Consider the following 22,730-nt stretch of genomic DNA (forward strand, 5'->3'; position numbering starts at 1 on the left):
AAAACTTGTGGCCTAATACCAGTGAGATGTTTGAAGTGTCCTGTAGAAATTTAACCACCAACGTTTTGTGCGGTTTCAGCACCGAGCTTAGATGTGAGAAACATCCAGTTCTGTGCCTGTGTGCTCAGACCGTCTCTCCTTTCCTGTGCTTGGTTAATCCGTTTCTGAGAGAGAAGCCTGGACGTTCCCAAACTCTAATCCTGGGTTTCCCAGGTGCCCCATCGTGTTTTTAACCCAACCCACACAGTGTGGTTCTTTCAACCCACAATAACAACATTTATTTTTTGTCCTTGGATTCTGTTTGGTCTAAATATACCAATGCTCACTTGGTCTTTGTTCCTTTGTTCCTTCTTTCCTTCCTTCCTCCTGTCCTTCCTTCCTTCCTTCCTTCCTTCCTTCTTTCCTTCCTTTCTGATAACACTGTTTATTTCCAATTATTCCAATTAAAGTCCTTTTCAAGGTACCACATAGGTGGTTATATGCATTCCCCATCTAAAAGTCTGACTATAAATAGAACTTTAAGCCCTTCACATTATACCCGTTGGCATACTTGTGTTCCTTCATTACTTTATTTTCATTTCCTACTTAACATGATTCTCAGTGATCATCTCCTCGCCGATCTCTTCTGTCTCACTGCATTCGATGGGGTTTGAATGATTGTCTGTGTGCGTGTGTGTGTGTGTGTGTGTGTGTGTGTGTAAGTGTATGTGTGAGCATGTCAGTGTGTGTGTATGTGTATGTGAGTGTATGTGAGTATATGCATGTGTGTGAGCATGTGTATGTGTGAGTATGTGAGCATATGTGTATGCGTGTGAGTACATGAGTGCGTGCAGTATCTGTGTGAGTGTGTGTGTGTGTGAGCATCTCAGTATGTGTGTGTGTGTGTGTTTGGTGGGAGGAGGTGATTTAGAATTTTTACGTCCTACTGCTCTACCTTTCTTACTTAAAGCAGAGCGTCTAATCTTTGCCACTAATAGGAAGACACGGTTTTATTCAAAATTCCCAATTTGCTCTCCCCTTAGGACAAAACCCTGAACACATTTTTATGTGTTTTTAATTTCCAAGGACTCTTTTGCTCTTTTCACAGTGACCTGTTTGTTTTTCCAACATAGTATATTACTAAGGATTTTATTTCCTTTCTTCAGGGAAGGAAGAAAACATATGTGCTTGGTCTGCCGCCTTAAACCAGGAGTCTGAAAGATGGGTCTGAAGGCTGCAGGCAAGGATCTCTTAGATTGAGGATAACACACCAGAGCCGCACTACCACAGACATCTCCACCAGAAACGTGAGTTTCTCCGTAAGCGCAACGAGTCAGATTCACAGGCCGGAAGGAATGGTTGTGTTGGGGCTCATTGAGGACTGAGCAGAGGCTGCGTGAGGGACTGTGTTTGTGCTGGCGTCCACAGTCCCACATGCTTAGCTGCCACTGTGCCCATGGAACTATTAGCAAATGAAATTAAATACTTCAGTTGCTTAGTAACTAATCCAGTCTAAGAAAGAAGCAAAAAATAGAATACATAAATTTAGAACTTTTAGGCCACGTGCCAAGCAAAATATTCTTGCTTTTACATCCTTCTGATTATCTGCAATTTGAATGGAAGAAAATATATTTCAGCGTCTAAGAGTATGTGTTGATATTCCTTGCTAAAAGTGAATTCTTCTCATTGGTTGAGCACTCGTGAGACATGGTCTGGCTTCCAGGTCGATGCCACACTGGCCCTCAGAAGCCCAAGTAGAAGATACTGGTGACTCTGGAATTTATTTTTCTGTCATAATCAGAAAACCAAAAGGCATTCGGTGATTCCAGCCCTACGAAAGGAAAAGCAAAAATCTGTCTTACATAATTTTGTATAAAATAAAAGCAGCATTTCCTTTCCCAAGAGGTTTTCCAACCAAGACACCACAACGTCTTTGTTTAAGTTTTTACGTGACACAAAAAGAAATCACGGGTCACATGATGCTGGCGTTTGCAGAAATACCACGATGAATAGAAATTATAGTAATGCCGGTTGCTTACCGTGTGACTTTGGCCTCCCTGGAGAGCAGTCTGTGTGATTGTGGCTGCCATGTTTCAGAACAGAAAGGAAAACAAGGGTATTGGGGCGAGGTCTGAGTGGTCAGGAGCACAGTGGCTCTTCCAGGGCACCCCCTTGGTGCCTTCACAGCCGTCTGTAACTCCAGTTCCAGGGAATCCAGTGCCTTACAATACATGCCAGCAAAATAGCAAGATACATAAAATAGAAGTAAATACATCTCACGAGAAAGAGCTTAAGCCCTTCGGGAGTTCATATATGTCTTTTAGGGTTTCAGCATCTATTCCCTGAGAACACAGCAAACTGTACAGTTGGGAAAGTGTGACAATGCGGCGGTGTCTTGGCTCAGCTGCTTCTTGTATTGAGTTGGCTGAGGTGGTAAAGTGTCAGACTCTGCCTTCTGACTCTCCTCCTTTCCCCAGGGATGTCCTTCACAGAAATCTCCTTTTTCTCTCAGCCCAGGCAGTAAGTAGCACAGGCTGCATTTGCTCAGGAGGTCTCTGCTGCTGAGTACCAAGCCCCGATCCTACACTGACGTTTTTTATGTGAGAACTGAGAATGTGCCTCCATTCGGATTCTTCTGCCCTTACCTCATGGTTAAATGGAAGGCCCCCCTTTTTTTTTTCTTTTGAAAATATTTTTAAGAGATTTATTTATTTTAATATTTTTGTGTGTGTGAGTACCTGCGTGTACGTATGTGCACCATTTGTGTGCTGAGTGCCCAAGGATGCCAGAAGAGAGCTTTAGAGTCCCTGGAACTGGAGGAACTTGTGGTTGTGAGCCCCATGTGGTGCCTGGAGCTGGGCCCTGCACCCTCTGGAAGAGTAGAGTTTCTCTTAACCTCTGCGCCATTGTTAATCCCATGGGTGTGAGGAGAAAGATCACCAACCCTAATCGTCATGGTCAGATTAATTAAAGTGAGTGCTTTCATTTGTGTGCACAGGCTGCCTCTCTCTAAAGGTGGGGTTCAAGAGATCAGCACCAGACATGGGGAAGGTAGGGGGTTTTGTCGCTCAGGAGTAGGGAGTTTCCTAACAGGATTTGGCAGGAAAATGGGCGGAGTCACAGAAGCAGAACATGAGCTTAATGAGCCAGTCATAGCTCCTGAGACAAAGACGTGGCTGTAAGGTGGGCATAACGAGGTGATCATAACACCATTTAGAAGCAATGGTGTGTCTGCCGTTTCCTGGAACGGGCGGTGCAGAGCCGTTTGTAGTTAAGGTTACAGGTGGGGCATAGCCCAGTCCTCGAGAAACAGATTTAATCATAAATAGGAATGAACCCTGTTTGTTTTTACTATGAGGTGGAGGCGGGCTGTTTTATCACCATCTCTACTGCCCCAGAAGGCACATTTTAAACCATGTTTTACAGTGTTCCTCGGTGCAGTCTAAGCCCTTTGGGTGGGTTATCGAAATGGCTAGCAAAGATGACTCCTGTCACTCCAGAGTGTGGCCAGCCTAGGCATGGCTCTTGGCTTTGAGTGCCCAGCCACCCTGCGAGCCTAGTACCCTGTGCTCATCCTCCTGTCTCAGCTCTCCCGTTTGCTAACACTCAGCCTGCGGTAGACACTCCCTAACAAGCAGGGACTTGCTCCAACATAGAAAAGCAGTCAGTTGGCTGAACATGAAGCCTGTTTCTCTCCACTCATGTGTGGAGCTATAGAGCTCAGGGAAGATGCACTTCCGTTTGCAGTGAACCCAACCATTTAAATGTTCTTCTGTCCGTAAGTTTAGTTTTTACAAGAATCTTAACCGTTTACAGAAAGGTTGGCCGATACGTTGACGGGCTAAGAATGAGGGGTGAAGGTCACTGGCGAGGCCAGAAGATTAGTAAATAACAGTTCAACGTTAAGTTCCGGCAGGCTGGGGTCCAGCGCAGTGGTGGAAAGCTAACGTGGGTGAAGCACTGGTTGGACAGGATGGAGGTTTACATCCAAGCCAGCAAAATAAAGATATAATTGCCAGTCTTGAACTGAGGCCCTGCCATACACCTGGCCTTTCAGCACTAGGTTCCGTTAGGGAAGGGTTTAATGCATGCTGTGGATGCACAAGGTAGACGCTGTACTCAGCATTCGCTGCTGAACAGATCATAGGATTTCCCATCCTTAAGGATTTTCTGTTTCCACGGAAAGGTATTTGATGTACCTAGTGGGGAAAAATACAAGAGGTGGGAATAAACGCTACGATCGGAATCAGCTGGGTTAGCATGAAACCCAGGAGCAGCACCAAGACATCCTGCAAGCCCTGGGCTCTGGTCCCTGCTGAATAACCTACCTGTGGGATTTGAGCTGGAATATCTCTGTTCAGGCCTCCTGTCTGCTCCCTCTTTTCCACTGGGGTGGATGAGGAGAGGTTGCAGAGAGCAGCCGACTCGGTCTAGGAGCTCTTTGCAGTCAGTTTGTGGAAGGAGGTGTCAAGCTCTGTGATAGCTAGCTCTCAGAGGCAAGGCAAGGTGGCCATTTTGGATTGAATCTGGGTCAGGGATCTGAAGGTAACCATCTAAATAATCTGTTCAAGAAGTTAATAGAGTGTGTTTACTTAACCTAATTCTCACATTAGAACTACGGTCAGCTCGATGCAAACCTAGACGTATCTGGGAAGAGGGAATCATAACTGGGAAAACACTTCCCCTCTGTAAGACTGGCCGGTAGGTAAGTGTATTGGGTAGTGTCCTGACTGTTGACTGAAGTGGAAGGGTCCAGCTCTCTGGGGGCAGTGCCGGTCATAGGTGGGTGGTCCTTGGGTATATAATAAAGCAGACTGAACAGACACTGGGCAGCAAGTCAATAAGCAGAGTTTCTATGTGGCTTCTGCTTCAGTTCCTCTTGAGTTCATGCCCTGACTTCCCTTGGTGACAAAATGAGACCTTAGATAATTTGTTTTTCCTCCCCAAGTTATTTTTGGTCATGGCATTTTGTCACAGCAATAGAAACCCTCACTGAGACAATGGTGCGAGAGATTTAGAATAGATGTCACCTTGTTCCTGCTTCCTAGACACTGTGTGGCTGGTCAATATTAGTTTTTATCACTCTGATCTCATCCGTCCAAAATCCAAGCCATGTAAGGCTCTCTTCTGTTATTTACCTTTCAAATTCAGAAGGTAAAGAACTAAGTTATTGCTTCAGCTAATATTTTCTCACATCTCGGCAGCTCGTCTTCACTGTCAATTGGACTGGATTTAGAATCACCTGGGACATACACTTCCCGGTGTGTCTATCTATTGGAAGGTTTCTAGAGACATTTAACTGAGGAGGGAAGACCCACCCTAAAGGTGAATAGTACTCTCCCACAGTCTGGGGTACCAGGCTGAATAAAAAGGGAAAGAAGAGAAAGTCACTGAGCTGTGACCGGACACGTAGGCCCCTGCCGCCATGCCTTCCCCAGCATGACGGACTGAATGAACCATCAAACCACTAGCCGAAATAAATCCTTCCTTCCTGAAATTGGTTTTGTGGAGCATTAACAATGGGGAAAAAAAACAATTACATCTTTTAAAGTCACCTGTATAGCATGGATTTGGGTACAGAAGAGGGGAACACTGTATGCATCAGGGTTTAATTAGAAATAATCTTCTATGTCATTGAAACGGATTCTTTTAGAATCTACCTGGGACACTTGAATTATGAATTTAGCTGTGAGCCGTTTTAAAACCGGTTATCTCCAAAGAAGATATGCTTTTACCACAACTTGATCTGTGGCAGTCACCTGGCAGTCGGAGAGCCACACAGGCCCCGTGGCCCTGGACAGAACCACTGTATTCATCCTGGTTCCCTGACTGCCCCAGGGCTGGCCTTCTCCATAGTCTAAAGTAACCCCACCAGGCCGCTCCCCACACAAAGCTCTGGATCCCCTGTTCCACGTTCCATGTCCTAAGAACAAGCTCCCATGACATATGGTTGGCCCACCCACTCCCAGAGAGCACTAGCTGAAGGGCCTAGAGGCTCACTCCTCCCAGGATGCCCTTCTGCCTGTCTGTTCCTCTGCACTCGTCTCTCAAGGCAAAATCCTGGGGAACTGGCAAGGCTGCCTGTCAGAACCGTAACTGAACAATTCCTGCTCTCACTAAGGTAGACTTCCTGGAGAGACTCCTGCCAGCAGAACTTCACTAAGGTCAACAGAGCAAGGCCAGCCGGTCATGCCTTCCTGCCTTCATGGTCTTGGGGAAAGCTCAAGGAGTCTGACCCCTGAATGGCAAATGGATTCTACGGCAGTGAAAACACAAGGCAGGGCCAGGAATTCCTCAGAGGACATGTGCGCCATGTTAGTTTGTGACCTCATAAACTTCCTAAGCCACAGGAAGGGAAGGGGGAGGAGAGGGAAGAAACCAACCGGTAAAGCCTGGGTGTCCCTGTTTCCTGTGACTTTCATAGCCTCTTCTGCCACCACGTCTCAATCTGTGTTCTAAACTGGGCCAGAAAATAAGGCCCCTTTACAGAGTGCCTACCCCCTAAAGGGAGTGTTCTCATCCAGGGTGAGAACCCAAGGGTGGGGGTGCTAAAACACAATAAAGTAAATAAAAGATCTTCCGTGGAGGAGAGGAGCACCTTTAGTATTTACAGGCAAAAGTAACCTGGAATGCAGAACTGAAAGTCTCAGGCTCCAAAGAGGAGTCCACGCTATGGACATACAGACACGGGAGTCCTGACACACAGACACAGGAGTCCCAGCAGTCCTCCATGTCAGTGAGCCTGTGCCATGGGCACACAGGCACAGGAGCCTCAGAGCCCTCTGCCGTGACAATCATTCAGCATGGCTTAGATCCTCTATGGGATGCATCCAGCACTCCCCTCCCCAGCCCACAGCCCACGTAGCTGCAGTTATGCCCGCAACATGGTCCCCTGGGGAATGCCACTCATCACACACGTTAAAGGCAGCATGTCGAGGTTCATTGTTTCGAGTTTTTAATCTCAGACACCAGTGCAGAAGCCCAAGATGTTTATTATAATTTTGCAGACACCGCCAACAAAAGCTTTACTCATGGAGGAAAAATTAAATGTTAAGGTTGTGTGGATGATAGGGGAGGGGGAGCCATGGAAGGCTCAGAAGGATAGAGAGGGGAAGCCGTCATTTCCTTCAGGGAAGAAAAACAGGGTGAGTCATAAACATAGCTTCGTTTTCAGGCCGGCAGTTCTTACAGTAATGTGTTTTGTCAGGCAGGTCCTCCATACAGATTAACATGAAATGCCCACCGAGGTCCACCTCTCGGCCCTCGTGTCTGGGAACACCGAGGAGTGTTTTGATGAATGTCAGTTAATGACACTCACGCTCTTGAAATCAGCCCTGGCAGCCAGGGCTGGGGGCTGGGGGAGGGGAGTGCCCGTACAGAGAGGAGGCAGGTTGTTCCTGGATTCCTAATAACCCACCTCGAAGGTGGACCAGAAACAAAATCAGGATGTCAAGACCTGTGAGCCTGCCCCGGTTATCAGGCCCAAAGCTCGGAGCACAATTTCCAAAAGTCCCCCCGGCAGGAGGTATTTGTGCTTGAAGAGCACAAGGCAGGGCTGATCTCAGTGGAGGCGGAAGAGCAGCCACTGATGCCCTGGGACCTTAAGGCTATTCCTCAGTAGTTAACACTTCTGACTCTGTCCCCTCCCTACTCCATCCAGACACAAACCAGACCTGGAAGACTTGGCCTGCCCAGCCCTTTGTGATTGTAGCATTCAGACTTTCCAGACCCTGATAAGCCTGAGGAATTCAATAAAGGCTGAGGCTGCAACAGCTCTCTGTCACTCGCAGATTTAAAGCCCTCCTCTCCAGTGACTGGCAGGTGGGATGCTCTCATTCCTCAGGCCTTACTCTTGAGCTTGACTGGGAGGACTTAGCGTTGGATTATTCTCTTACTGTTGGGAAGAAAAGCTGTCAGTGGAAATTGCTGACTAATTTTCTGGTTGTGTAGCTGACAGTTAATGCCTAGGTCCGTTAATCCTCACGAACAAAGGCTGACAGGCTACCTCGGTGTCCTGCACACAGTGGCGGTAGCCATCTCCCTGGCTTACCTTCGGTGCTTACATGCTTTTGAATGGTTTGTGTTTTGAATAGCTGCTCGCCAAAGTCTGCAGCACCGTGCCCAGCTTCTTAGACATTAAATCATAAAGGAAATCAAGATCCAGGTGGAAAATTCTCTTCTTGTGAGCAGAACAGGGGTCCCAAAGGCAAGAATAAAACTAAAACACTCTGGGCTCCCCTGTTCTCATTTGTGCCCTGTGAGATGACTTCTCCTATTCCTACTCCTCCTCCTCCTCCCCCCTCCTCCCCTCCCCTCTTCTTCCTCTCCCTCCTCCTCCACATCACCAGGAGTGATCTGCCCAGCAGCCCACACTGTCCCCATTCTACCCAAGAGGAGACTAAGATACATGCGTCAGGGGAACTACAGAGCATCAGTCTTAAGCAAAGTCACAATGCTCTCTGAAAAGCTTATTTTTCAGAAGGATTTTAACTATCAGACAGACACCCATGGCACATACCTGTAATCCCAGCACGTGGGACACAGAGGCAGCAGTGGTAGCAAGGGCAGGAGGGCCATGAGTTTGAGACCAGCCGAGACTATATAGCAAGACACTTAGTCAAAAAAAAGTGGGAGGTTGGGTGTGGTAGCAAGATACATAGCTCAGCTGGTAAAATGTTTCTCCTTCAGCCTAAAGACTTAAAATCAGTTCCCAGAAGACACAGGAAAAAGCTGTGTGTGGTGGCACTTGCTTGCAAGTCCAATTCTGGGGAGGAAAAGACAGGAGAGCCCCGAGGCTGGCAGACAAGCCAAGCTAACTTAATGAGCAAGCCCTAGATCCTAATGAAACTCTGTCTCAATAAACAAGGATAGTTCCTGAGGAATGGCACCCAAAGGTGTCCTCTCACCTCCACAGGTGCAGAATGGGGACAGTGTGCCTTAGGGGGAGGCGGATCACTCCAGATGATATGGGGGAGGTACCATCACAAGACACAGCAGAGAACAAGGGAGCCCAGAGTGTTTCGGTTTTAGTCCTACCTTTGAGACCTCTGTTCTGGTCACAAAAAGAAAATTTTCTACCTGGCCCATGATTTCCTGTGAGAATTCCTTTATGACTTAGAAACTTATTTATCCTCATTGCCAAAGAAATGAAAATAAAAATAAGTTAACTACCAACTGGGAAGAGTACCTCTTGTACTTGCACACCAGTGCTGAGCTTTTAAAGCTTTTAGTCTTGCACACTCTGGGCAATAATTATTCTCAAACCCTAAGATGATTTCCAAGAGCTGAGTTCACAGCAGAGGGATGCCTTGTACATTTAGAACTAGCGTTACGGAAGGGAGGGGCTTTTAGACAGGAAAATGGAGAATATGTCCACCACCTTCTGCAGCAGCCTGCCCATCCAGAAACCTGCCCACCCTCCCCCTTCCATGATTAGGGGTACCCTGCACTGCTGCTGGTTCATCATCTGGAGATTACAAAGGTGCTTATCCTGTCTGGCCCTCCTTTCACTGGAAGCACTTGCAACTGGTAGGGATGTATCCATTTTCTCACTCCCAAACCAGGGTTAACGATACCCTCTCAGTAGATGACCTCATTATGGTTTCTATTGCTACAATGAAAAATCATAGCCAAAAAGCAAGTTGGGAAGGAAAGCATTTATTGGGCTTACATTTTGATACACTGTTCATCATACAGAAAATTAGGACAGGAACTCAAACAGGGCAGGAACCTGGAGGCAGGAGCTGATACAGAGGACATAGAGGGGTGCAGCTTACTGACTTGCTCTCCATGGCTTGCTCAGCCTGCTTTCTAAGAGAACCCAGGAGCACCAGCCCAGGGATGGCACCACCCGTAATGGGCTGGGCCCTCGCCCATCAATCACTATTAAGAAAATGCCTCACAGTTGGATCTTACAGAGGTATTTTCTCAGTTTAGTTTCCCTCCTTTCAGATATCTCTAGCTGTGTCAAGTCGACTTAGGACTAGCCAGCACACAAGATGACTACCAGGTGTGAGCTGAGGTACGTGGAATGAGGCAGTAGGGCTCGGTGTTTTCCGGAACTTTCAAGTCCTGCCAAGTGTCTCTTGTCCCTCCTCAGCAGCCTTAAACTAGGCTACTGCTGACTTTTAGTTTTTAGGCTGAGTCTCTGGTGTCTGGAACAGCAAGGTGCTCTGAAGGTGAACATTTTTCTCAGGCCCCAGCCCATGGAGACTAATTCAGAAAAGCAACCGCATTGGGCCAGAGAGTACCAGGGAACAGCCTCAAACTCCTAGCCCTAGTCAGAACTGGCGAGCTACCTCAGACTCCTGGGCCTGCTTCAGGCTCCTTCCTCCCCAACCCCTCCTTCGGTTTCAAGATTACACTCTGGCAAAACACTAAAATGGAAGCGATTATCTCTGTCAGAGAATTTCAGTTCCCGAGCCAGTTACCACTGGCAGAAATGTCAGAGGTCCCTGGAAAGGCGGGAGGATTTGGGTCTGAGAGCCCAGACCTTAGCCCTGAAGAGAGAGGGTGTCTGCCCCACAGGGCACAGGAGTGGTTAGGTGGCTGAAGTAGGACTTCAGGCTCTACTTCCAAAAGTTCTTGGCATAAGGTGTATGGAATATTCTAGAGTTACATATGGTATAGTGTATGTACCATAAATATTCCATATGTCCACTTCCTTAAGCCCATCTCTACAGCAGACCTGGAAGATGATCTCTTACCGAGGTCCCAGGTAATGTGTGCCTTAGAAGAGCAAGAAACCGGAAGAACAGCGTGTGGGGGCTGGGTGCTGGGTTCTCTGGTTTCAGAAGGTCACAGTGAGCAAGCTCTGGGTATAAGGTAGTCGTGATGACTAATGGGCTCCAAAACGTGTGCTTAATGTTGGCAGCCTTGGTTATATAACACTGCCCATTGCTTTTACTCTGAGAGCCTTCATCTATGCATCCCCGAACTTGAGGCCATCTTCCCGATGCTGCTTTCTGAACCCTGAGATTTACGGGTATCCACCACCACACCCAGCTTTGATATCGGGGAGAAAACATTTCCAAGAATGTGGTGGACCCTGGGAAATAACGGGCCCCATTCCCAAAGGCATTCTTAAGACTGGCTGTTAGTGTACACCGCCCCTCGGGGCTTGCCTGCCGGAGTTGTCTTGGGAACCCCTCACTGTGTTGTTGGGGCTCATCTCTGTGGAGACAAGGAAGCCTGTGTGAGTTCTCAGCCATGGTGACTGTGGTAAATGAAAGTGACTATAAATCTTTATTCACCCCATTTCTCCTGCAGTAAAGGCGGGAGACTCAGCTAATTACAAAGTCTGTCTTGATGACCACCACCTCAGGAACTCAGGTCTCTGTGGGTGCCCCATGAGAACCTCGAGAGTACAGCCTGTCCGCCCAAAGCCCCTGCCAACCTAGTCAGTTAACTCCGGGAAGGAGCTACTTTGCTTTCCTTTGCTGTTGGGAGCCCACTGTAGCAGTAAAGAATTAGTGGCAGCCATGAACCGGAGGGTGCTTTGAGGAAGCGCTGAAGACATTTGCAATACTGGGACAAGCCCTTACAACCTGTGATTTTTTTTTTTCCATAAAAACTGCTAAGCTCCCTCCAGGAAAGCTTGCTTCAAGCTCTTCTTTCTCAGTCTCTCTGTTTACAAAACGGAGACAAAACCGACACCTGGTGTCACTAGGTCTGAGGTCTCTTCAGCTGAGAAGACACGGTTGTAAGGGTTTTATTTTTCCTTTCTCCCTAGCTTTTCTTAGAAGCTCTGGAACTGTGTGTGGAACCTCAAGCCGGGAGGGGGACGAGGAGTGGCATTGCCTAGGTTGTGTATTTGCTGCATTACACACCATCTCTCTTCTCTTTCTAGCAATGTGTGACGAGACTTGGGGCGGGGGGTGGGAGGTCTGGGAAGGTCAGTGTCAGAGATGCACAATCAGAGACCGCGCCAGCCCTGCAACAGGGACTCCAATGCTCTCTGCCTGTATTTGAAAGGCCTATGAAAGCACTAAATCAAACAGGAACTGAGCGGTGCCTCCAGGGGACTGTGATAGCTGTGCCCTAGCTCTTTGTCAAGGAACTTGTTCACACAGGAGAAAGCCCTGCATGGAAGCCCTGGCTGACAGAGCCCCCTCACCTCCCCCCACTCCGACCCTCAGTTTTATAACCTGGCTTCTAGTCAGGCCAGCAGGATCAGAAACCCTCCATTGGCCATGAAGCTCACCTGAGTTCCAAAGCTGCTTTGGCCAAGGATGAAGTGTGGACGTCCTCAGAGAATGAAGACTGAGGCCGTCTCAGGGCGACAACAGGGCAGTGGGTTTGTTCTGGGCCAGCTGGTGAGGTCTGAATTGGTGAGAGCTACAGCCTCAGACCAAGCACGTGTGGTTTGGTTTTGAGACTCAGAGGTGTTGCTAATCCTGTTTTAGCAATGGAGAAACTGAGGCACAGGCCAGCACAGGATATAGCATTTCCAGGTAAGACATCACCTCTGGATTATAGAGATGTATCCTGATGTCCTCCGCCCTCTGTGGCAAAAAGACTTTACCTTGAGCAAAGCCTAAAGAATTTTTGTTTAAGTATTCCTTATTTAATGATGTCAATACTTAATTGTGCAGAGAGTTATCAGGGAAGCCATGTCGCTCCCTTCACTCTGGTATCTTACCTTGTGTTTCTCACCTTCCCGTTTCTCCCATGAGTACTCATGTATGGAGCGCCTCCATGTGCAGTAAGCTGCCTCCTGTTCCTAGAATTCCACAGCATGTGTGTGTGTGTGTGTGTGTGTGTGTGTGTGTTCCTGTGTGCATGCCCATGTGTGTGTTCCTGTGTGCATGCCTGTGTGTACACATGTGTGTATGTGTGTTCCTGTGTGCATCCCCATGTGTGTGTATGTGTGGCCTGTGTGCATACCCATGTGTACACATGTGTGTGTTCCTGTGTGCATGCCCATGTGTACACATGTGTGTGTGTGTTCCTGTGTGCATGCCCATCTGTGCACGTGTGTGTTAGAGACCAAAGATCAATATCAGCTGTCATTCTTCCAGGAGTCATCCATCTTGTTTTTGAAACGGGGTCTTTCATTGAACCTGGAACTCACTGACTGAGCTAGAGTTGCTGTTGAGAAAGCCCCAGGAATCGTTTCGTCTTCCACCCCTCAACATTTTCAATACAGGTAAGTGCCACTCCTGGAGATCTAACTGAGGTTCAAGGACTTGAACCCAAGTCCTGATAGCCTTGCATGAACCACTTTCCTGAGACTGAGTCGTTTTTCCCAGCCCCTTAAACACACTGTTGAAGTGTAGTCCAGGACTCCAGACGACCTCAGTGCCAGCTACAGGGCAGCATCACCAGCTGCTGCAGTAAACCCCACAAAGTCCAATCACAGTCTGCAAGGCCAGTAGTCCCTGTGCCAAGGTAGCCGTTAAGCTGCCTGGAGTAGTCGGGACTTGCGGCTTGGTCTTTGATTTGCTGGTCATTGTGCCACACAGCGGCTGGGCAGTGTGCTGGGTGTCTGCAGGTCTGAACGTGATGCAGGTGTGAGGCTGTGTTTCCATTGTCTTCCCGGCTCAGGGCTGCACGTGCAAGAGGTGGGGACTCCCTCGTTCACTCTCAGAAGCCATCCCTGAGCACTGGTTAGCCTCTCAGTAACTTATTCTATCCTGGAGCAGATCTGTGAATGTTCCTTCCTTCCGTTAAAGATTTATTATCCTCCACGACTTCACTGATGGCTGCACTTTTAAGAAGAGGATGTCTTGGGAGAAATACTGGACAGAAGGCAAACCTATCATGGCAAAAGTCATGGGTCCTTTCAAGAGAAGCATCGCAGGGCCTCACAGTGGGATTGTGGGAAGGAAGTGGGTCTGCTGAGGACAGATGCAGTCAACCAGGCAGTTCAGGGCCTCATATGCTGGGCCAGGTCCCCAGACCCTAACTTCGTTTCCTCCATGAGAAAAACTACTCCTCCAGCTCCATAGTTGTGTGTTTTATCTGACAAGGGAGCATTTGGTGCTGTGAAAATGGAATTGCCAAGAACCCCCGCTCGCCAAGGAAGAGACAACAGCTCGTTTGCTCTGGGCCTTGAGCCTTTCAGAAAGTCTAGAGCTTCCCCGGAAGTTCTGATGGAGCAGGCAGGGACGGGGCCCTGTAGGTAATGACCTTGCAGCCAGCATGATTGAGAAGAATTGTCTCAGCTTTGAACTGTGTTTGTGCTATGTGTTTGTCCTCCCTTGTTGATTTGCCTCCCCGGGCTGGCGAAGGGGTTGTGGATTTCTGGAGATATGTGCAGACCGCAGCTCTTGTTACCCAGGGGCATGTCCCTAAAATAGAGTGTCTTATAGGAAGTTCCAGGGGGAGCAGGGAGGTATCTTTCAGCAGAGCCTTACTAGAGCTCTGAAGGAAGTAGCTTTGTGTGTGTGTGTGTGTGTGTGTGTGTGTGTGTGTGTGTGTGTGTGTGTGCACATACGCACCTCTATGGTATGTGGAGGCATCCAGGTAACATGATTGGGGAAGGCAAGGGACCCACAACCCATCCCACAGTTCCTCAGGGTTGATGGATTCCCACAGGGTTCTTCACTTCCTGTTGTTATCCAACCCCCTTAACTAGCCCAGGACAGAGATGAGGACAGTGCTCAGGAGAGGGGGGGGGGGAAGTGTGGGAGGATGACACAGATTCAGATTCAGAAAAGCAGAATTTCAACAGCAAAGTAAAAGGAAGTCAAGATGTCTTAAAATCACCATATTTGAATTATTTGAGTAGAGACCACTAAGGACCCTGCCCCTCAACTCGGGCCCTAGGATCCCAAAGACGTGGAGACCTGGCGCATAGCCAACACTGATTTGGATAAAAAGAGAAAGGGACATATCACACCCATGCACACGTGCGCACAAATACACACACACTCATACACACACACACACACACACACACACACACGCATGCACACGCGACACCGGACTTGAGATGTGGAAATAACTCCAGTAGCATGTATAGAACGAATTTGCTGACTGCGATTTGCTCACATGACACAGACATTGTCCTCCCAAAGCCCTACTTATCGTTATGCTACCAAACCTAATTTTCCTCTGCTCTCCCCACGAAAGCTACACCCACACCCCTAGACCCATCACAGAAAAAGCTATGCCTCCCAACCTCCCAAGATGAATTACGAGCCAGGGCCATGTGTCTGGCTTGGAGCGTGATTGATCTTTGCAGAGGAAATGTTCAGGGTTGCTAATGGGAAGCTAATGTCTCTTATCCGGGTGCACAACGTTCAGAGATGTTCGCAGTCGCTAGGTAGGCAAGACTTGCTCCAGACCACGATGGAGAAACTGTTTTCTCAGCAATGCAGAGGCAGGCTTCGGTGGGCCTCCCCTGGGCCACCGAGGCCAGACAGTCAGAACTGCTAATTTTTGCAAATAGCCTGATTCCACCGTGTTTAATTAGCGTGGAATCGCAGACTGATCCTACTCAACAGATTGGCAAGTGAAAACTGGGTTAAGGTAGGGGTGTGTGTGTGTGTGTGTGTGTGTGTGTGTGTGTGTGTGTGTGTTCGTTCATGTTCTAATCATTGTGGTATGTGAGGTGCTGGGGTTATCATAAGACTATTTTTACATGTACCCTCATCCTACTTCCCCCCCAAAACACCTCAAATACAATATTCATCAAAATAATGAAGAAGACCAGGATGTAGCTCTGTTGATAGAGTCCTTACCGAGTAAGCACAAAGCTGTGGGTTCAGTCCCCAGCATAAACATAGCCTTGTGCTGGATACTTATAATCCCAGCACTTAGGGGTTACAGGCCGAAGGATCAGAAGTTCAAGACCATTCTCAGCTACATAAGAAGTTGGAAACAAGCCTGGGATGTATGACACCCTGTCTTTAAAATACATAATAAAAAAAAAGAAAGAGCAAACATGAGGTTGAAATTTTTGCAGGAGGCATAGCTCCAACTTGGAATTGGTGACTTGGGAAGCCCATCCATGCCCCCAGAAGCCATCATATCACATGAAAGATGTATGTCTGTATGTCGCAGCTCAGTGGCCTAGAGAGCCAGCAGCTCAGGGTTCAAGCCTGGGCTCTGTGGCATCTGCTAGCTACAGCCGCAGCTAACATGATCGATCGTCATGCCTATGCCCCAGTTTCCCTGGATGGGAAACTGGTAAAACAATAGCCTCTCTTTCTGGTCAAAACTCAGAATGACAAGGCAAGGCCTGACAGCTGAGTAGTTAAAGGCACCTTCTCCAGAACCCATATGATGGGTGGGGAAAAAAACAAATCCCACACGTTGTCCTCTAACCTCTGTACAAGCTCCCTGGTTTGCACACCCCCCACATAATAAACAAACAAACAAATGGTTTTGTTCTTTTTAAGAAAAGGTAACAACGTGGTGCAGAATCTGATGACATGAGCATAGTGTGGGTTCTGAGGAGCTCTATCAGGATCCGGGAGAGGAAAAGAAAGGAGTGGAGGTGGCTGGGTTGCTGAAGGCAGTGTACTGTACCTGCCTCTACCAAAATAAGTCTGTCTTCACGGCAAAGGTGGAGAATCCTGAAATGACACATCTGACCCCAGATAGTTTTAAAGCTCTACGTCAAGGCCATCAGGAAGACATGTGAACATTCACAGCAGGTCCGTGGTCAGCCGTGCCTCATTTGGGGCAGTTTCAAATCTACACATGGATGCCACAAGTTAAAAGTACATCCCATATGCTCGAGTCAACAGACAGGCTGCGTGGGGCTTAGGCTGTTCAGACACAAGCCGTTCAGTAACGCGTCCATGATGAGACAACGGTATGGCCACTTTACTTCCTGAGCCTGAGTCAGAAGCCCAGTGCTATGTTAGTGGGTTTTCACCTCCTCCAGTGTAGTGGTCTCTCCATGAATGCTGTGGAGAGACTAGAAGGCAGGAGCCCAGGGATGTAGTTCAGTTGGTAGAGTCATGGACTAGTAAGCACAAAGCTGGATGAGGACCAGAAAACAAAGCCCTGGTCCCTTGCAGGGGACTCCATAGCCACAAAGCCACAAGAGGTATTTCCTGTGTTTTTAGAAGTATGCCAGGCAGGTTCTACCTTTTGGGTTGAGGCTATTGCTTTGGGTCATTTATTTTATTCTTTGGTGTGTTTGCTGTTGTTGTTGTTGTTGTGTTTGGTGTTTTGTTGTTATTTTGTTTGCCTTTTTGTTTGGTTTTGTTTTTGAGACAGGGTCTTGGTATGTAGCCCAGCCTAACCTGGAACTCAAGATCCTCCTGCCTCAGGTTAACTAATTTGCCCAGAGTCACAGCAGCGACCCAGGGGCTGGGATAGAATCACTGGGCCTGTGCTTACTTTCCTTACAGTGCATCCTCAGGCCCACCAAAGTCTGCCAGGATGATGCAGAAGGCCACACCACAGGAAGAAGTGAGGTAAACAGGTTTCCTCGTTGCTTTGTTTCTGTAATGATCAGACAGGAGAGTGGAGTTCCTGTCCGAAGATCCTCAAAGATATGCCTGTGTGACGCTTTACCACCTACTCAGTGTAGGCTCAATCAGTTTCCAGACCCATGCAAGTGTGAGCTCTCCTTCTCCCAATGTTTGCTGAGTATATGCCAATACTGTTCTGCATGGCTAACATGTATTCTGCATGGCTAACATGTATTCTGCATGGCTAACATATCCCCGAGCTGTCATATGCAGAGGGTTTGTGGTGTGGCCCTTTTATAAATGAGCCCCCATGAAGGCCAGGAAAAGATACCATGTGTTCCAAGTCAGAGCAGAAGGTAGCTTCCCTAGGATCTGTTTTAATGTTTGCTTCTCTACAACACAGGGTCTCATGAAGCCCGAGCTGGCCTGGGACTCAGCTGTGTAGCTGAGGCTAGCCTTGAACTTGATTCTCTAGTGTCTCTACCTCTGGATACTGGGATTATAAGCATGTACCACCACGCCCAACTCATGAGGTGCTGCAAAAAGAACCCAGGGCTTCCTGAATGCTAGGAAGGCACGCTACCAACTGAGCTACATCCCCACACCCTTCTCTGGGGATATACCCAGGTTCAGATCCAAGGACTTAGCAACACACATGCTATGGGATCTGGGCATGCTTCTAACCTGTCTACTGATGGCGAAAGCCAGAGAGCCCAGCTTCCCGTTTTAAGCCGTCCTTGGCACGTTTAACTGATGGCCATGTGGGACTGCTGGAAAAAGTTTTTGAGATCACCAAGAGCTTTGACTTTCCTGCCCACAAAAACACAATCGGCCTTGGCAGATGTCCAACACGTGACCTTAGGTCCATTTAATGAAAACTGTATTGATTCAAAAAGAAAGAAAGAAAAACAAGATGAGGTAGGACAGGCAGCAGAGAGATCATGACAAAAATCTTATGTGTCCTTCCTTCCACCATTGCCGTGACCAGACAGGGCCAGGGAACCCATGTGACGGGATCAGGACAGTTGCTTTGTTAACACACAAGCGCAGCGTGACACGAACTCCAGAAAAGAGTCATTGGCAGGATTAACCTGCTGGGGATAAAGATGCAGCAGACAGGGCCTGAATTAATGGATCCCTGTGGCCGAAGTGAAAAAAATCAATTTGCATGTAATATTCACCGTGCTAATAAACTCCACGCCCGGCCCCTACAACCCAGGAGCCTCTGTGAACCAGGACTTCATTCCTGCACATCTTATCTCCAGCATCTGCCAAGATGTGTGAGTGCAAGCCGGCCGCCTCCAGATAACCACTCGCCCTTGGCGCCTGCTATCACACAGGCCCTTTACTGACTCCGGACTCAGGTAGACCCCATTTACAAGATTCTATTACCTATGGAAAAGCAATGAAGAAATGCGGGTTCAACACATTCAGAAAATATCCACCTGGGTCTGGAGGGATGGCTCAGAAATTAAGAGCTCTGGCTACTCTTCCAGAGGACCTGGGTTCAACTTGTAGCATCCACATGGCAGCTAACAGTCATTTAACTCTAGTTCCGGGGTGGGGGGGTGGAATCTGAAACCCTCTTCAGACATCTGCAGGCACTGTGCATACATGATGCATACACACACATGCAAAACACATAAAATAAAATATATAATTTAAGAAGAAAATGCCTACCTGTCCCAGGCTGTTGGCCTGACTTGTACATTCTGATTCCTTGAAAGTCTGTGTGGGACTAGGGTGAGCCTGCGAGTCTCCCGGGATGTGACATTTCAGTCCGGCTCATTCTCAGAACAGGGTGAGTGAGCACCCAGAGATCCATGCATTGCCCCAGACTGCCCTACTGCAGGTTACCATAGGAACGGTGTAACCTATATCCATTCGAAATCAATACACTTACAACAGACAGCTGGATGCTGGGCAGTGTGGGGGAGGAGAAGAATGTGGGCAGGTGGGGACCCCTGAGGGGGTCCCATAAAACACAGCTCAGATCATTCCAACCAAAGAGCAAAAGAGCCTGGTATTTACCCACCGGCTCTTTACTGTGCGTGGCTGGTAAGCTGTCCATGGAGAGTAATGCCCCACCATGCAGACCAGACAGAAGCCAGGAAACCTAGAGCCACGGCCTTCGTACAAGAATGCCTAGGCCATGTGGAGCGTAAAAAGGTGTGAGTCCAGGTGTGAATGACACCCACTGAATGACAACCAGCTTCTTGTGTACTTCAACAAAGAACTGGACCAGGAACGTAGAATAAAGATAAGAAATAAAAAGAAGAGAAAGTGAGCCGCAGAGCTGGAACAGGTCTGAGATTCAAAAGTCCCAGGCCCCAGGCATCATGGGTCATTTACACAGCACCTGCCTTCCCTTGCATTTGGAAGCGGCTTTTTCTCTTGTGGTCTGTTTCGTTGTAGGCAAAAGGGATATTCCCTCCCAACTGGTTTGGGGGGAGGGGGTTGAGGGAGGCAGGGTGGACACAGGGAGTCTTCCTAAACAGATCTCTACCTCTTTCACTGACACAGGGCCTCTCAGCGAATCCGGAGCTCACCAGAATGGACTAGTCCAGCTAGCCAACTTGCTCTGAGGATCCTCTGCATCTGCCTCCGGAACGCTGAGATTGCACTCTGCCAGCCGCCATTTCTAAGGTTCTACATCATCAGGCTTGCCCCAACAGAGGAACAGAGTTTTAAAGATCAGAGGGCTAGGGAGATGGCCCAATCAGTGAAGTGCTCACTACACATCCATGAAAACATGAGAGTGGTGGTGCAGCCCCATAATCCCAGCGCTGAGAAGTAGAGACAAGACTGTCCTGGGACTCCCTGGCCAGCCAGCCTAGCCTAATGGGTCAGTGCTTGGGCCAGCAATTAACCCTGTCTCAAACAGACAAAGTAGGTAGCTTCTGAGGAAGGAAATCCTAGGTTGACCTCTGATGTTCACATGCACATCTGTGATCTGTGTGTGTGTGTGTGTGTGTGTGTATGTGTGTGTGTGTGTGTATGCGTGTGCACGCACGCGTGAATCCATGACTCTGACAGGAATGCTGGCAGAACCTCCATGCTAGGGCTAGGAACTTGCTAGGTTTGTGTCCTTAAAGCTGATTCTAAGATAGATGGCAGAAAGTGGGAAATGTGACTTTTTACTGGATGACTAAGAACCACAAAGCAGGCAGGAGCCACTGGGGCCAAAGAGCTGTTCATTTAAAGCATTTATTGACATCTGGAAATGGGAATTAAACCTCTAATGCTATCTCATGTCAGTTGGTGCTTAGAAATCTCATAAAAGTAATAAGATCCAGGCAGATACTGAAAGGAAAAACTTCCAAGGTTACCTGCTGACAAAGAGACCAGTTGCTATGATGGCTCATTGGTGTGTGTGTGTGTGTGTGTGTGTGTGTGTGTGTGTGTGTATGAATATATGTGAGTGTGTGAATGTGTAAGTGTGTGTGTGTGTGAGGGCATGTGAGTGACAGTATATGAGTATATGTGTAAATGTGTGTGTGTCTGTGTGTCTATGTGTGTGTGTGTGTGTGTGTGTGTGTGTGTGTGTGTGTGTAGCTCAGAAGTCAACCCTGGGTGTTGGTTCCCAGGACACTATCCTCCTCAGCTTTTGAGGAAGGGTCTCTGGTTGGTGGAACTCACCAAGTAGGTTAGGCTGAGGAATCCATCTGTCTCCACCTCCCAGTACTGGAATTACAAACGTGCACCACTATGTGAGGCTTATATGTGAGTTCTAGGAATCTAATTTAGGTCCCTGCAGCAAGCATTTTATCAACAGACATCTCCCCAATCCCTGGGTTTCCTGAGGGCTACTTGATAACTATCTCAGTTTGTTTTTTCTTTTCTTTTTTCTTTTTTTTTTTTTTTTTTTTGGTGGGGGGGGTTGTCTGACAGTTTGAGTCCTTAGCAGTAATCCTTGTCATGTGTGGATGGCTCCTGAGGAATGACAAAAAGATTGACCACACACACATATATACATGCACACTCACATGCACACACTCTCACACACATTCACACACTCACACATACACATTCACACACATTCACTCACACACATTATACACATACACACTCACACACATTTACACACTCACAAATACACTCGCACACACTCACACATATGCACTCTCTCACTCTCATTCATACATCTGCGCGCGCGCACACACACACACACACACACACACACACACACACACCACAGGTCCTGGTCCTATCTTACTCCTCACTGTCACCCTGTCTCCACCTCCTCCCAGCAGCAGCATGCAGAGCAGCCCACGGATCATCAACTGTCTGCCCTCCTAGGACCACCCAGCAGCAACGCACATTCTACACTGGCCACTTCAGAGACCTCTGGCATGGTGTTGTGGGACAGCTGGTGTTGTGAATCAGGCCGTTGCCAATCAGAGAACGGCTACTTCACAACACCAGGGTCTCACTGCACTGCAGGCATCTGGCAGCAAGCAGCAAGCATCCAGACACCTGAGCACCAGGACACCAGCAAGAGCACCTGCCTGGGAGGCAACCTCCCCACCCAGGGTCACCCAGGACTCCTCCAGCTGTCTCCAGACCACAGGTGGCCACTCTCCAGCTCCTGCCCCGGTGGTGTAACTGGAGCTGATGTTGATTGCGACACAAATAGCTCAACTTCAGAAGAGAGCACCAACTCCGGGCAGCAGTAGCTTCCCACAAAGCAACAGCACAAACAGGTCTCCCAGGGTGAGGGAAGAAGATGTTCCCAGGCCCTTAGACAGGCTGAGGGCTCTTAATTGAATGTCTCCTCAGAGGGTCTGGAAACGCATGGAGATTATAGAACCGGGCCCTTTCCCCCTTTGTTTCCTTCCCTTTTTATTTTTCTGTTACTTTTTCTTCAAATTGTCTACATGTGTGGGTGTGGATGTGCATGCGTATGTAGGGGTGGGAGGGTGCGAAAGCCAGGGGTATCTTCCTCAATTTAACTGTACTTATTATTCATGTATGCATGTGTGCCTGTGTGAGTTTATGTGTGCCGTGTGTGCAGTTGCCCTAGGAGTTCCAAAGACCGGTGTTGAATCTCCTGAAACTACAGATATAGGGATTATGAATGGGCATATGAGTTCCACAAGGGCAAAAAGAAAAGTTCTTAAATCTCTTAACCATCTCCTCAGACCCATATCTATTCACTTGTTTAGTGTCTCTGTGTACGTGTGCTGCCAACACACGGGTAGAGTGATGGATTCTCCACCCAGGGGTCATTGACCCAGCAAATGACCCTCTCCTAGGGGTCAACCTAAAACCATCAGAAAACAGTGATGAAGTAGCAACAAAAATGGTTTCGTGGTCGGGGTCACCACCACATGAGGAGCTGTACATTAAAGGGCCGCAGCATTGGGAAGGTTGAGAGTG

At 48.2% G+C, this 22,730-nt stretch overlaps 1 long non-coding RNA gene across 1 annotated transcript; it reads left to right on the forward strand.

The window, feature by feature from the left end:
• The first annotated feature begins 926 nt into the window (after positions 1 to 926).
• LOC116908002 lies at positions 927 to 20,075 on the forward strand. The gene is made up of 4 exons (XR_004388867.1): positions 927 to 1,286; positions 12,999 to 13,126; positions 17,289 to 17,354; positions 19,875 to 20,075. It is a non-coding gene; the product is annotated as an uncharacterized LOC116908002 (long non-coding RNA).
• The last annotated feature ends 2,655 nt before the right edge of the window (positions 20,076 to 22,730 follow it).

This window comes from Rattus rattus, chromosome 8, assembly GCF_011064425.1.
Source record: "Rattus rattus isolate New Zealand chromosome 8, Rrattus_CSIRO_v1, whole genome shotgun sequence".
Classification (NCBI taxonomy): domain Eukaryota; kingdom Metazoa; phylum Chordata; class Mammalia; order Rodentia; family Muridae; genus Rattus; species Rattus rattus.